This window comes from Passer montanus, unplaced genomic scaffold, assembly GCF_014805655.1.
Source record: "Passer montanus isolate IOZ18808 unplaced genomic scaffold, ASM1480565v1 scaffold19, whole genome shotgun sequence".
In the NCBI taxonomy this organism is placed as follows: Eukaryota; Metazoa; Chordata; class Aves; order Passeriformes; family Passeridae; genus Passer; species Passer montanus.
This window is the reverse complement of record NW_024366480.1, coordinates 13497054-13511061: the sequence shown is the minus strand read 5'-3', so window position 1 is coordinate 13511061 and position 14008 is coordinate 13497054.

Below are 14008 nucleotides of genomic sequence, written 5' to 3'. Positions count from 1 at the left end.
CCTCTTGTCTGGATGCCTGCTGGCATTCAGCTCTGCTCCCAGCAATTAGAAACTCTGCTCCTGGTGCATTGTGCTCAAAGGATAAAGTCATTCTAGATGCCCATTCATCCAGTTATCCAGTTTCAATAACTTCCTCTTTTTATTTTTTTAAATTTTTTTTACAGCACCAGCATGGCTCTGAGGCAGCAAGGCCAGGATGTGGATCCAGTCTGTACTGAGGGATGGAGTCAGGGGATGTTTCTTACAGGATAGTCTCTATGTCCTGAGGGGCAGAGTGATGAAATCATTGTGTCTGTCCTCAGAAAGGAAACTTGCCTTACCAAGAGGTGTTGGACAAAGCATTACCAGCATGTTCAGAAGTTTTTCATGCATATAGAAAATGCAGTGTTTATTCAGTTTTGATGGGTTCACCAGCTGGACTTCTCAGGGCCACAGACATGACAGTCCTGCCCTCCTATTTTTCTGGCAGCTGGAGAACTTCAGGAAACACAACTGATTTTGGGGAACTCCTCTTGAGAGTAAGAGACTTTTCATTGCCTCGCAGCTCCAAAACAAGTCCTTAAGGTCCAACACTTCACAAGGAACTCTGACTCACTATAGACTTCTAGATATTGATTTAAATTTGCATGGATGGGTTACCATCCTTTAAGTTGTTTTACTGGATTTTTACCCAAAGAACATACTGTGCCTTTCATTCAAGATTCAGCTAAACCCAGTCTTGCTCTGAGCTCTACAAGATTAAAATTCAATGTTGAAGTTTGTGATGGTGGCTCAGTGGACCAGACTATTGGCAGAAACTGCCCTCAGGGTTTGGAAGCTACACTGCTGAGGCTTTGCAGGAGCTGCTTTCATCCATTCATTTGTTTTAAGGAGGAGCACGATTAATTTATGCATAGGTATTTCTTATGCCTTAAGCCTCTGTTCTGGAGCTCTTTAGGTTCTTACCTTCTAACTCCCAAGCCCTTGGGCATCCAGCCGCTCTCAGCCCACCCCTGGTGGGAGAGCTCCCTCACCCTTATCCGGGTGCTGAACCCTGCAAAATCCAGTTCTCTGCCAGTCTGAGACACTGTTACATTTCCATAACAATTTTCAGTAAATTCAGCCACCACTGGCTACCTGCTTGTGCTTTTTCCTCTGAGTGCTGAGCCAAGGAGACTGGCAGTTTACCATCACTGAGCTCTTGCCAAATTCATGGTGTTCCTGACTCTGCTAGCAGTGATAATAGGAAATTGGATTCAGTAACTCAGGAGGTCCCTTCCAGTGCTACTTTTCAGATGAAATCTGCTAGAAAAAATTCAAATAAAAATCAGTTCCAGACATCTCTGGTATTCCCATAATTGTTCATCTGCTTGTATTGGGATTATAACTTCCTTTTGAGTAACTGCTGTGAAAGGCTGCCAGTCATTTCAGGGTAGCTTATGGCAGTCGCTCAAATAGTTTACAATTACCTCTAGGTATGTCTATAAATCTGAAAACAATAACAGCTGTATTCTCAAATGTAGCATCTTTCAACTCACTGTAAGTAAGAGCTCTGACTGGTTCAACAATGTGCACAGAAAGAGGAATGCATTTTCTAACTGCTGTGGTTTCATGGCCATTTTGGTTATAAGGTAAATTTTTAATAATTTTCCTTTTAATTTTAAAGAAAGTGAACTATCAGAATTCCTCATTTACCTTTTTGATATTTTATTTTTCATTTTGCCTCATTAGTGTTTTCTCACTTAAAAATCATTCTAGTTTTGCAAAGAAGGCCAAGTATTGGCAGCTTTTTAAAATCTTTCACTCAAACAGCATGGAACAAGAATTAATAACAAATCATTTAGTCACTATATTAACACAAGTTTGAGTTGTAAACCTGTACATTTCATTTTGCTGAGCCATTTACAAAGATAGCCAATACCAGGCTATTTCCTAATGAGCTCCAAGACTGCACACATGCCCAAACTATGGTCTCTCATGGATGAGTGCCCTTTTTCTCCATCAGCAGAAAGACAAAATGAGAAGCCCCATCTAAATGAAGGACCCACCCTTCCCACTGGCCTAGGAAGCTTTGGTGCTCAGCCCTTGCATATACTTAATTGTGATAATGCTGTGCTTGGCCTTGTTGATTTGACTTTCTTGCTTGCCCTTGGACATGCTCTTGTCACAGAGAATGTGCTTGATGACATCCAGGGATTAAACCAGGGAATGCTTCTGGATCTCCTCTGCTTGCTTTGTTTTGGCACTGTAGGACTGAACCCTGGCTGGAGGGGCTGCTGTCCTTCCCCATTGCCAGGGAGCTGTCCCATTGTACAATTTTTGTGTGATGATCAAACACCAAGTAATTATGCAAGGGAATAATCAATTTTTTTCTTTCCTAAGCCTTTCTTAACCCCATATATTTGAATAAGAAGTATGCTAATACAATGTTGTGAATATCAGCTACTGATATATGCCATGTTTAAGCTGGTGCATGGGGCTGTTGGTAAGCCTGTGGAAATAAATGGCCTCAACAGAAAAAAAAAAAGAAAAAAAAAGAGAGTTCATAGCTCATATTTGCATGTTTTGATGTAAAACTGACTGCTTTTTAATTGCATGATCTACCAACTTAGTGTGTTGACTGCTTAGTAATGGAGTGATTTATTTGCAGCAATGTCTTCTTTACAGCTTCTCTTTAATTATTTTCCCTTGTCACAGAGGTAGCTTGTCTGGTCATGAAGCTAGTGCTAGTGACAGTGGTATTGGTAGCATGAGATTTTTAACATCGGATAAATTTTGACATTATCTCTGGCTGAGGTTCATAATTCATAGAGCACTATCCATTTGAGTTTGTTTATCCATCTGTTGCATTTGTTCTCATTCAGCCTCTAAAAATTATAAAAACACCTTTAAACACATGAATATTGATATTGCTATAATTTTTTTCTGGATTAGTCTGATCTAACTCAACACTATGTAGATAAGTGGCTAAATGGCACTTTTGGCTAAGTGACACTTTATTTGTAGTCTAAAGTGCGTACAAACATTTGTGTTTGAGTTGCCATAATGCTGTTTTCACTTTAATAAAAAATCATTAGTGAGTAAGCATGAGGTTAGTTTAGCTTTAAATTTTACCCCTGTTATTATATAGGCATTTTTAAAATTAAAATTTGAGTAAAATTAATGTCCCTATTATACTGTAACTAAACAAGTTCCAGAACTCAAATCTGCCAAACAAGTTTACACTAGAGAAACAGCAGGACTTTGTTTCCTGATTGATGGGGATTTTTTCCTGATTTTTCTTGGAACTTCTTGGTTGATTCTTCTTAATTCAGATCTATCTGAGTCTTCTGAAGCAATGAAATTATATGCTAGGTTTCGTTTGTTAATAAAAAGTAAGTTTAGGATAGACAACACTAAATGCTAAGGGAAGTAGATACGTCTGGGTTTCCCAACGATTCATAGACTCAGTCTTGTGTTTGCTGCTGGAAAATACTAGAATATAAGGAAAATGCAGAGATTGTCTGAGTGGGTGACAAAAGGGGGAAACAAATTTATTGGAAAAAGGAAGGGAAGTGAACAAGGGTAAAATGTGTCAGGACAGGACAAAACTCAAATTGTGGCTGGAATGGTTTAATATTTTAACATAAAATCCCAAATAAGTGGTACAGATGGGAATCTGTGATTAGAGTGCAGATCTGTATTACTGCACTAGTAAAGAGTGACTCATTCTACACATGATAAAACTTCAGCTCTCAGAAATGAATAAATTTTTGTTATAAAAGTCCTCACTAGGCTGATGGTTGGCAGTGCTCTCAGCCCAGGAGAAGAGCAGTTAGTATTTAATTTCCATATGAAAAGCAAAGTTTGGCTGGAACAATTGCACATGTGTGCTGGTTCCAGTTGGTGCTTCTGGGTGGAAACTTTGGTGGAAGTTCTGCCAGTTCAGTACCAGCTGTGCACCGAGGAGCTCTGTGATGGATTGTTCTCCTCCAGGCCCTGCAGGAGGCTGTGATGAAGCCACACATGGACAATCAATGCTATTAGCACGTACACCTCTCATGTGTGCACACTTTCTGTGCTGCTCTTCCATTCCTGTGTTTCAGCAGGAGAATCTTCTGCTCCATAAGTGACTGCAGATCTCTGCCTCTGAAGAATCACAGCTGTTTTCTTCTCCTGTTTCAGCAAGCAACATCCCCCAATTGTCTCATTTCTTGCCCCTCGTGCCCCAGGAATCTTGCTTTCCACATTCAGAGGGTAACAACTGGGTTGAACTCCACAAGTTCATTTCAGCACTCCTCATCCAAAGGTCCCCTTACTGTGCAATATACCACCATGGAGTTTGTCTTTCTGCTCGAAATATCACTGTTTGAATTCATGCTCTCTGCTCCCTGTCATAGTGGAATGATATTGGCTCCACTGATTAAGAACTCCACCTACTCATATGACAGATTAGAAAATAATTTTTACTACTTCATTTGCAATAAGTACCCCTTTCGTTACTTGCCATCCAATGTTCCCATTCTCTCCTACTCAGATGGTGTGTAGCACTTTTTCTAACATCCTTGCATACTTTCAAGACCAAGTTGATCTTGATTCTTGTAATTTGGTGCCAAAATATGATATCAGCATCAAGGGGAAGCAGCACTGGACATCAGACAGAGCAAGTTTTATGCAGTGAGTAGCTGCTGTATAATAGCTACTCTGTTATTTTATTTTACAGAAGGTTTTCCTGTGCCTCAAGATGCAAAATAAAGAGCAAAATTTTGCCTTCAAAAGAATAACTGGACTGTGCCTTCTGTTTGTACTCCTCCAGATTCTGTATAAACACTCACTGATCTTAGCCAGGCATTTTTATTGCTAAAAATCAAAATATTTGCAGTTAAGAAAGCCAGATTAGAAACCCTTTCTTTTTCTTTTTAGAGTAAACTTGAAAGGCATCTGAGAATGGAAATATTTAAACTAAAGACAACAATGAAAAGATATATTTTCATTCTTGGACTAGTGTTGCAATGGTGTACCAGTAGCTCTGCTTTTTGTTTGATGATACTAAGGCTTATATCTTTGGAATTGGGTTTCTAATAATGTGATCCTAGTTAATAGGCATTGCTTTTGCCACTGAGAGTATCTTCATTTTCATGAGAAAAGGTGTAGGCTGATGTCAAATTCCTTATCAAGTCAATTTTAAAACCTCGAGTGAATTTCATAAGATATTTGTTTTTTGGTTGACAGTTTAACTGTGCAATTAAAACCAATCAAAGATAATTCATGTGAGATTAATTATGGTGAATATCGAAAGTTGCTATGGGGGTTTGCACTGACAATGAGAGTTTTAGCTGATTCTTCATTTGCCACAACTTTGCAAGGTTTGATTTTCATCAAGCTCCAAAAGATGTCGTATGTGTCTGTAAGCACACAACACGTTCTGCCTTCCTCCTGCATTTCTACTATGTGCTCTTCTTTTAGCACACTAGCCATGAGCAGCCAGCCCAGATTAACCTTTTGTGTTGCCTGGCTGTGTATACCCAGGCTTGCACAGCCATGCACAGCTGTAGCTATGCCTGAGCAGTTGTAGGCTCACCATCTCCAGGGTCCATGAGCCTGGCCATGAAGGTGGATTTATGGAGATATAAACAAAGCCTTGAAAATCAGCATGTGGCAAATGCATGAAAGGATCTCAGTCTGAAATTTATCTTCTCAAAACTCTTATCGGCTGTCACCTACCCAAGATGTTCCCAGAGATCACTGTTCTGTTTCAAAGTTATATTTCTGTGCTTAACACGAGTTTTTCCTCTGAGAGCTCTGCTGTCTTAACATTGCGGGACAGATTCCCGCAACTCCTTATACATGGCTTTGTCAGGTTTCAGACTCATCTCCCAGGGTCCATCACACAGTTCATTGAAACACTTTGCTTAGAAAGAACCTCTGCATCTATATCAGTGGCTTCCCTGCTCAGAAGCACACAGGACACTTTGAGAAATGCGTGAATGCCTGTATAGGGATATATTTGGCATGAACCACAGTTCATGATTATAACAGGCATCCTCCTAGGACGGGTGAGATCTAAATCTCACTGTTAACCCATTTTTCACTAGCCATCTGGGATCAAAGTGAGGTTGCACTCATATGTCAACCACCTTGGGAACATCCAGAAAATGAGAGCTGTTAGTTAGAATCCAGCCTAAAGTGATTTATGAGTTCATTGATTTTCTTCAGCTTACTTGTAACTTTAGATGTTCTGTAGAACTGTTGCTGTTTCTATACCTCCACCACCTCAGGAACATTGCACAAGAGTTATCTTTGTCACATATCTTGGATTTTTGTTGTTGTTGTTGTTGTATGTTTCTTTTTAGAGTGATAGTTATAATTTGGGGCAATCAAAGATCTTTCTCTTTTTTTTTTTTCCTTCTTACTCTGCTTCTATCTAACAGTCAAAAAATCATTTTAGGTACTGCTATAAATCTCATCAGAAGGCACAGTAGTTCTTCTAGTTGTCTAAATACCTTTTAGAAACTGGTAGCACATGAATTGTTTGTCCATTCTGCTAAAAGAGTCACAAGGTTTTACCTATTGCCAGCTTCTCTTGATTACTTTGTAGACCTCATTTTATTTTCAGGAGTCATATACCTATAAATCAAGAAGACAAATCAGTGCAAGATCCTAATTATCCTGCTTCCGCTACCTATTTGTCCACAAAGACATTCAGAAAATAATAGCCCACTATTTAAATTTAATTCCTGGCTTCACAGCTGTGATGGATGATGCCTGGTTGCCCCAAATCAATACTATCTATTCAGAGGTCTCATATCACCAAATAACTGCATGGAATAACAATCAGAATAATTTAATTTAAATGGATACAATTAGCACTGGAGATGAAGCTATTAAATAAAGTCCATTGATTGTTTATCAGGCACTGAGGTGAGATAATTTAAACATTCTCACTGCTAAAATTAATAGATGAATTGCCAGCATATTCATATGCAGTTACTACATTTAATTGTAATTAATAATTCAAGTTATTTTTAATTTCAGTGACAAAGGTAAGGAGAAAGACCTATCTGAAATTTTTACCTCAAAAATAACTCAAGGATGATGCAGAAGCTTGATTGACAGACACAGGAGTGCTAATAGAGTAGGACTTTGCTGTTTTGGAGGTTACAGTATGGGAGCACAATGTGATCAGTACATGAAGAACCTTCTCAGTAAATATGACCATATGCAGAAATGTTCTAAATGCATGTTTTATATATCAAAACATCAACATGTATCAAACTTCTTCCCTAGTCAAAAACTTCTCTTAGAACCATGGAATCATTAAGGTTGGCAAAGACCCTTAAGACCATCAAGTTCAACCTTAAATCTAACACCACTGCCACATTCGCCATTAACCAATGTCTTCAACTGCCATACCCACACTTATTTTGAGCACTTCCAGGGATGGAAATCCATTCCAATGAATTACAATCCTTTCCATGTAAAAATCTTTCCTAATATTATTATTTCCTAATATGGTGCAACTTGAGGCCATTTGCTCTTGTCCTCTTGGAGGATCTTTGATTTTTCACATGACAAGTATTTAAAGTTCAGCTTTCTCTTAGCCCAAGAATAATGAAAATTGATATAAATCTTTTCATCTATTCTAAAACAACTCTAAAACCACTTTTATGTGGTACTAGATTCTAGAAATGTGAACACAGAGGAAAGCTCAGTATGAAAAGGATTTGCTGAGCCTTTACAAACCCTACAGTGCTTTACTCTGTGAAGCAGAGTTCTTATTCTTTATAATAACATTCCTTTCTTGAGTAGCTTGTGAGATCAGACTCTTGGCTGCCACATTTTTTGTCCCAAAGTTGACTCATGCTCAAGGACATTTTCATCCAAAGCAATTCAGTTTTAAATTTTGTTCTCAGAAGGCAAAGAAGATCAGGAAAGTCCTGGAACTCGTTCAGTTTCTGCTAAAATTATTAGAAGAATTCCCTCTAACTCAGATGGCAGAGGGACAAAACCTAGGAGAAATTTCAGTAGCTTTCCTGTGGGTTGTAGAAGGGGCCCTGGGTCAGGTGGCGGAACTGTGGAAGAAAGCTACTGTTTCTTACCAGCATTGCTCTGTGACAGGCAGTCCTTACAGGAACACTGAGAATTTTGAAGTCATTGAATAAATTATTTATAGGAAATCATTTGCTGTGTCTAGTCATTCCCTAAAACACTCAAATGCATGCCTCTAATGGGCTTATAAAGTTGTGATGAGGACAGACGCTGGAAAAAGTCAACAGTGTGTAACTGAAAGGGCAGATAATTTGAGCTGGCTGAAGACTGAGTTGCAAGGTTCTTTTGAGGAACAGTTCTGCAGAAAAATACCCTTTTTTGTTGCACTTAATATTGGGAATAAGAGTCCCAGGAGGTTAAAAACCCTCTCTAATTTATGTGTTTCAGTTGTCTTCAGTCCCCACGTTCTGTTTTTCCATAGAAGAAGAAAAAGATTGAGAAATAAAATAAAATACAACTAACCTTTGCCTCTTATCCCCAGGAGGTAAAAAACCCTCTCTAATTTATTTGTTTCAGTTGTCTTCAGTCCCCACTTTCTGTTTGCCATAGAAGAAGAAAAAGGTTGAGAAATAAAATAAAATACAACTAACCTTTGCCTCTTATGTTTACAAATAGCTTGAAATTTCTGATTTTATTTTCAGGATCATATTCCTCTGACAACTTGAATTTAACTGGGAAGAAACAGCTGAAATAAGTTGAGAGGGTTATTTACATCCAAGTAAGGGTGAGATCCTTTCTACGTGCCACTTCCTGCGGTTCTGTTTTCTAATTAAGGCAAAAGCTAACACGAGTGAAGACACATGCTCACGGTGCATAATTTTTGGAAAGACAGCAGCAATTTAAAAGTAAATTTCACACTAGCTCTGAGACTCATGTCAGATGCTGCCTGCTTGCTCTAGTTCATGAAGGCCATTTATATTCTAAATTTAAAAATAACTTGGTGCTGGCACATTCCATTAATAAATTAGGACTAGAATTTTATGTTTTCAAAGGATATGGTGAGGTATAAATAGACTTGCTAAAAAAGGCTGAAACTCTGTTTGAGTGTTTCTCTTTCACCTGCATTTATGTCAGGCTTGTGTTCCACTATCTGCCTTCCCATTTCCAAATAAGGGTCTAACTCTGAAATCCCTTCTGCACGGTGATAAAAATTCTGAAGACATTATCACCTCAGAGAAGATATTTGGTGAACAGGACCACCAAGAAATCTACTCTCCACTTCATTCAATGATGGAGAGGTGCTGCTGAGGTCTCAGGATGATTGATAGTTAATTGGCTTGTGCAGCCATGGTGTTTTAATGCCCAACTGGAACAGCTTTGCGTGCCAGTGGCTTAAAGTGCACGCTTCTACTTGCAGTATTTTTATTCAATGCAGCTCCTTGCGTTTTGGACAAATGCCTACAACACAGTGAATATTTCAGTGCTCTGCTTTCTATTTTTAGGTGAAAAATTGTAGATATCTAGAGTAACCTGACAGATGCCAGGGAACTTTTCTGTACTTAGAGGATGGTTTCAATTTCATTCATTTCAGTCATGAGAGCTGGAGATCTAACACTGGGACAAAACCCAAAGTCCTCAAAAACTCAAAACAAATCCCAAAATTAACTATCCCTACCTCAAACAAACAGAAAAAAAATTCTTTTCAACAAACCATCTCATTTAGAATTTCAAAACATTTCCTTTGAATCTTGACTTTTTCAAAAGACACCCTCTTTGTTGTACTGATGGAATTATCTCACAAGGTTTCTTCAGACCAGAAATTCCATAATACAGTCCAATATTCTGACAATTTCTAAATGCTGAAAACTATGAACAGGTAACCTTTCTACAGGCAACCCATTTTCACAAAATTCTTTTCCTCTTTGAGACCTACACCTCTAAATATACTTTTGTTCAGACTAGTGGCAATGCACATGAATTTTACGGACATGAGTATGATTTCTCTGGGCCTTGCAGATCTACCTGGTCAGACATATGTGTTCTTTGATGTTTCAGAATTTTCCTTTAGAGAACAATTTTAAAAGTACCCATTTACATCTCAAAATCAATGGAGAACAGATTGATGTTAGTAAAAGGTACTGATAAAAGGAAAAAATTTTGATAAAAATGATTAAATATCAATTAATAAAATCAACTCTTCATTAATCATGACTTCTCTCAAAAAAGGTGTTTCCAAGAAAGCATGTATAATCGGGTGCCCGGGTTTTGGACTTTTTTGCCGACCTTTCCCTTTTAAAATCTGAAGGAATGTGACTATTTTCAGTGAATAGGGTGGGACAAGATACAGGGGCAATGAAAGGAAGAGTCTCCAGTCAGGGACTTTATCTTTTGTTTTCTACTTTCTGGGCAGTGCCAAGTTCCCAAGAGGTTTTCTAGAAATGTAGCCTGTAGCAAAATTCATAACTACTTTATTGGCACACATCTGTGAATTGGAAGCATTTTAAGGAGTATAAATGAAAGAAAAACAATAACATGTTGACGTAAGCATGACATAAGGAAGCCAAAACGGCCTTCTCCTCCTTCATACAAAATCTAAGTCTTTGTTCTGCAGATGCTTGAAAAACTAAAAAAAAAAAGACCATAGGGTTTCTAACATGCTATTTAGGGAGTCACTGGGCAGAAATACATTTAAGTGCCCTTATTGATGGAAATTATTGAAGTCTAGATGGCAGTGAGTCAAAACAGCTCATACATCATATGACAGACATTAGTTTTCCCTTGAGTTTTCTCCAGACATTACTTGTAGTTGGGATTTAATGAATATTGTTTAGTTAGTCCTCTGACACTTCGAGCGACTACGTCATGGCAGATCCCAGAGAAGTTTATAGTCTGTTCATGATTAAAGCTTCACATCAAAGACTACTTTGTTTTTAAGGAAGATTACAATTGAGGTGTCCAAGTTATTTTAGGAAACTAGAACAATATGGTCTTTATACAACCCATTTATAGTATGACCACTCATTTTCCTATTAGTAAAAACACGGAAGTCTCTATGGAGCAAATAATTATCTTTAAAAGCAGTCCACATGAGATATCTAAGTGCATCTATTTGTGTCTCTAGGGCATATACGGATCTCTCTGAGTCTCCAACTTGCACATGTTGGTTTTGTGGATGCAGCAATACAGTGAGACTGCAGTTGTGGATAGAGGGTTTGGTCTCAGGTCTTCCTCACTCTTTGGGTTTAATTGCAAGTGTCTGATGACTTGCTTGCACTTGTGCAGTTAGTGCTTGCTACTACTGTGTGTCTTGCCAAGCCACACGCAGGAGGTATCTGATCAGCCCCTGCTGTAGTTCCTCTGCTGAATTCAGCTTGGAGCTCTTACGCCCCCACACGCAGATTGTATCCCAGATACTCCGTGTCTGGCTTTTGTTACAGCAGTTTGGGCTATAAACAGCTTCCTTTACTCTGTATGATGTCAGGAACAGGGTTGAAGGGTGTGAGGGGAAGGTAAAAACTGCCTTGCGTGGCTTTGTGTGCAATCTGCTTGTCCTAAATAATAGTAGAGAGATGACCAAATCATGGCTCTAAGATTCTTTTAAAGCAAAGTGTTACTTTTAATTTATGTCATGAAAAAAGGATGAGTTCAGCAGTATACCACTCTGTGTGCCCATTTATCAGTAAAGATAACCAAATAGTGGAAATTTCCAGTTTCCTTTAAACACAAAATGTAATTTGAATGAGGGAATGTCATCTTCATAGGAAGAAAAAGCCAGTTTAAATTCATACTTTGACCCATTTTATGTGTCTGGCAAAATGAACTTTTATGTAAGAGCTCTTCTTTAATGTTCTGAAATCCACCTTTTTAAGAGCAGACCAAAGTTGCCTGAATTCTAATGGGTGGTCATCCAGCCTTTCCTTTGCCTACAACCTGTTCTCACTAGCTGCAGACCAAGAAAACTGCAAGATTGGCACAAAAAACCCCATAACAAAATAGGACCTCTGTAGGGTTACAAACTTTGAAAGGTGTAGGGAAGAGGAGAAGAAGATAAAAGATGAGGGAACAAGATGAAGGAACATTTTTATTCTGTATCAGGTAAGGGACATCACTACTCTCTATCTCAGGAGCTGATCCACAGCCTTTAGATCTATAAATTAGTGAAAACTGTTACCTTTAGTCAAACTATTTCTGGGTCTACAGAGAGGTGTTATACAATATGCAAAAGAGAGCTTAGCAAAACAGGGACCTGCAAATTTGTCATATATTCCTTTTTGTTAATTTATTGAGGAAAACAGAGAAGGATGAAAATATCAGAAGAAAACTCCTGTTTTTTTCCAAACATTTAATGGCAAAAATTACAAGACTATTTGAATTTCCTTTCTTTATGGGAGAAATGCATGACATTTTATTTCACACCTTCTAAGTTGTATGGAAATCTATCAGTATAAACGTTATGCATGACTTTCAGAACTAAACATACACTATCTCCTTAAATCCTTCCCTTTTGACTATTGTAGTTCTCTCTTGTTGCCATGGCCTTTTTCAAAGGAAAAGCAAAAATGTGTTTTGAAGGAGCACACCTAGCAGCTGGAGAACAAACAAACTGCTGGCTTTTGTTTTCCTCTACACAGTTTAGCAGATGCCATGCACTGAAACTGGGTCTGCAGGAATTCACCCAGGTCAAGTCACCCAGGTCCAGTCCCATGCTTACCTCAGTCCAAAGCAGATGTAACAGCAGTTTTGTTGTAGCTGACTAAATATGATGTAACAAGCATCATCAGCTTGTCAGCTTATCTGGGATGCAGACTCAGTACACAGAACATGCTCTGTTTCAAAGGCATCAGTGGGATTCAATCTTGGTAGATTCCTGCTAAGGTTTCCTTACTGGTTTGCTAGCAAACACCAACAACGTATGTCATTTTTCTCATTGTCAGAAAATTCTTCTCTGGAGCCAGATCTGAATAGTCTGGGCCAGAAGAATCTCATCAAATTAATAAAGAGAGCAATAACTGTGCACTGCTGCTTTTAATAGAAATACAATACAGTGAACTACTAATGGTGGTAATAGGGACACTGGCAATAATTTATAACAATGAGAAAGAGAGTCTCTTGTAGAATCATAGTGGTGTGGATTACTTTAGAAAGGAAATAATTTGGAATAATTTTTGACCATGTCAAGTTTGCACAAAATTCCTAAGAGTGATGCCTACAAGACATTGCATAGAGCCCTTTGTGGATTAGGAAGGGATGTGGCTCTCTCCTGAGCTTTTAGTGGGAAGCATATTAGTGGGTTTTAAAGACAAGCATTATTCAGTGCTCCTTCTTCTCTGTACTCTCTGGAGTAGCAAGCTGAACCATTCTAGCCAGGGGAACTATTTCCTTTCTCTTTGTCACACTGTGACAGTGCTACACATGCCCTGTGCATGGGAAATGTAGTTTGAATCAGAAATGAAGGTTTGCCAGCAATTTTTAAGGTGTTGTTCCCTTTTCAGCTCCTACTCCAGCATCCTGAGTGGCTCTCCAGCTGCTGGAGGGAATGGGCACAGCATTGCTTGCTACAGAGTGGATGCTAGATGATGAGGAAGAAGAATTTGAACAATTGATTCCATTTTCATTGGAAACACAGTTTCGATTTTCCCAAAGAAAGCTGTTATGCTAGTTTCGTGGTGACCAGCATAAAAATAAAAAGTAAACAGTGTAATGAAAATGTCATTAAGGGGAATAAGTCTAAAATATGCGCAGTAATTTATTAATTGTTGATTCTACTTTAAAAAGGGGAACGTCTGAAGACACATTATGAAATTTAAACTACAACCTTCTATGTTCCTGATAGAAAAACATTCTCTGTTGAAGTGAATGATTTCCTTTGCTGGACTCTAGAATTAGGATCTGTGAAGCTTTATCCACTTCTAAATCTTTGTTTGATACCAATGTATGTATTCACGTCTGGAGAGCTCGTTTACTCCGTGCCAGTGCTGCTGAGTTGTAACACCAGTCAGCTTTCTGCTCACAGCCTTTATCAGTTCAGTGACAACCTGGGAACCCACTCTGTAATGTCTCT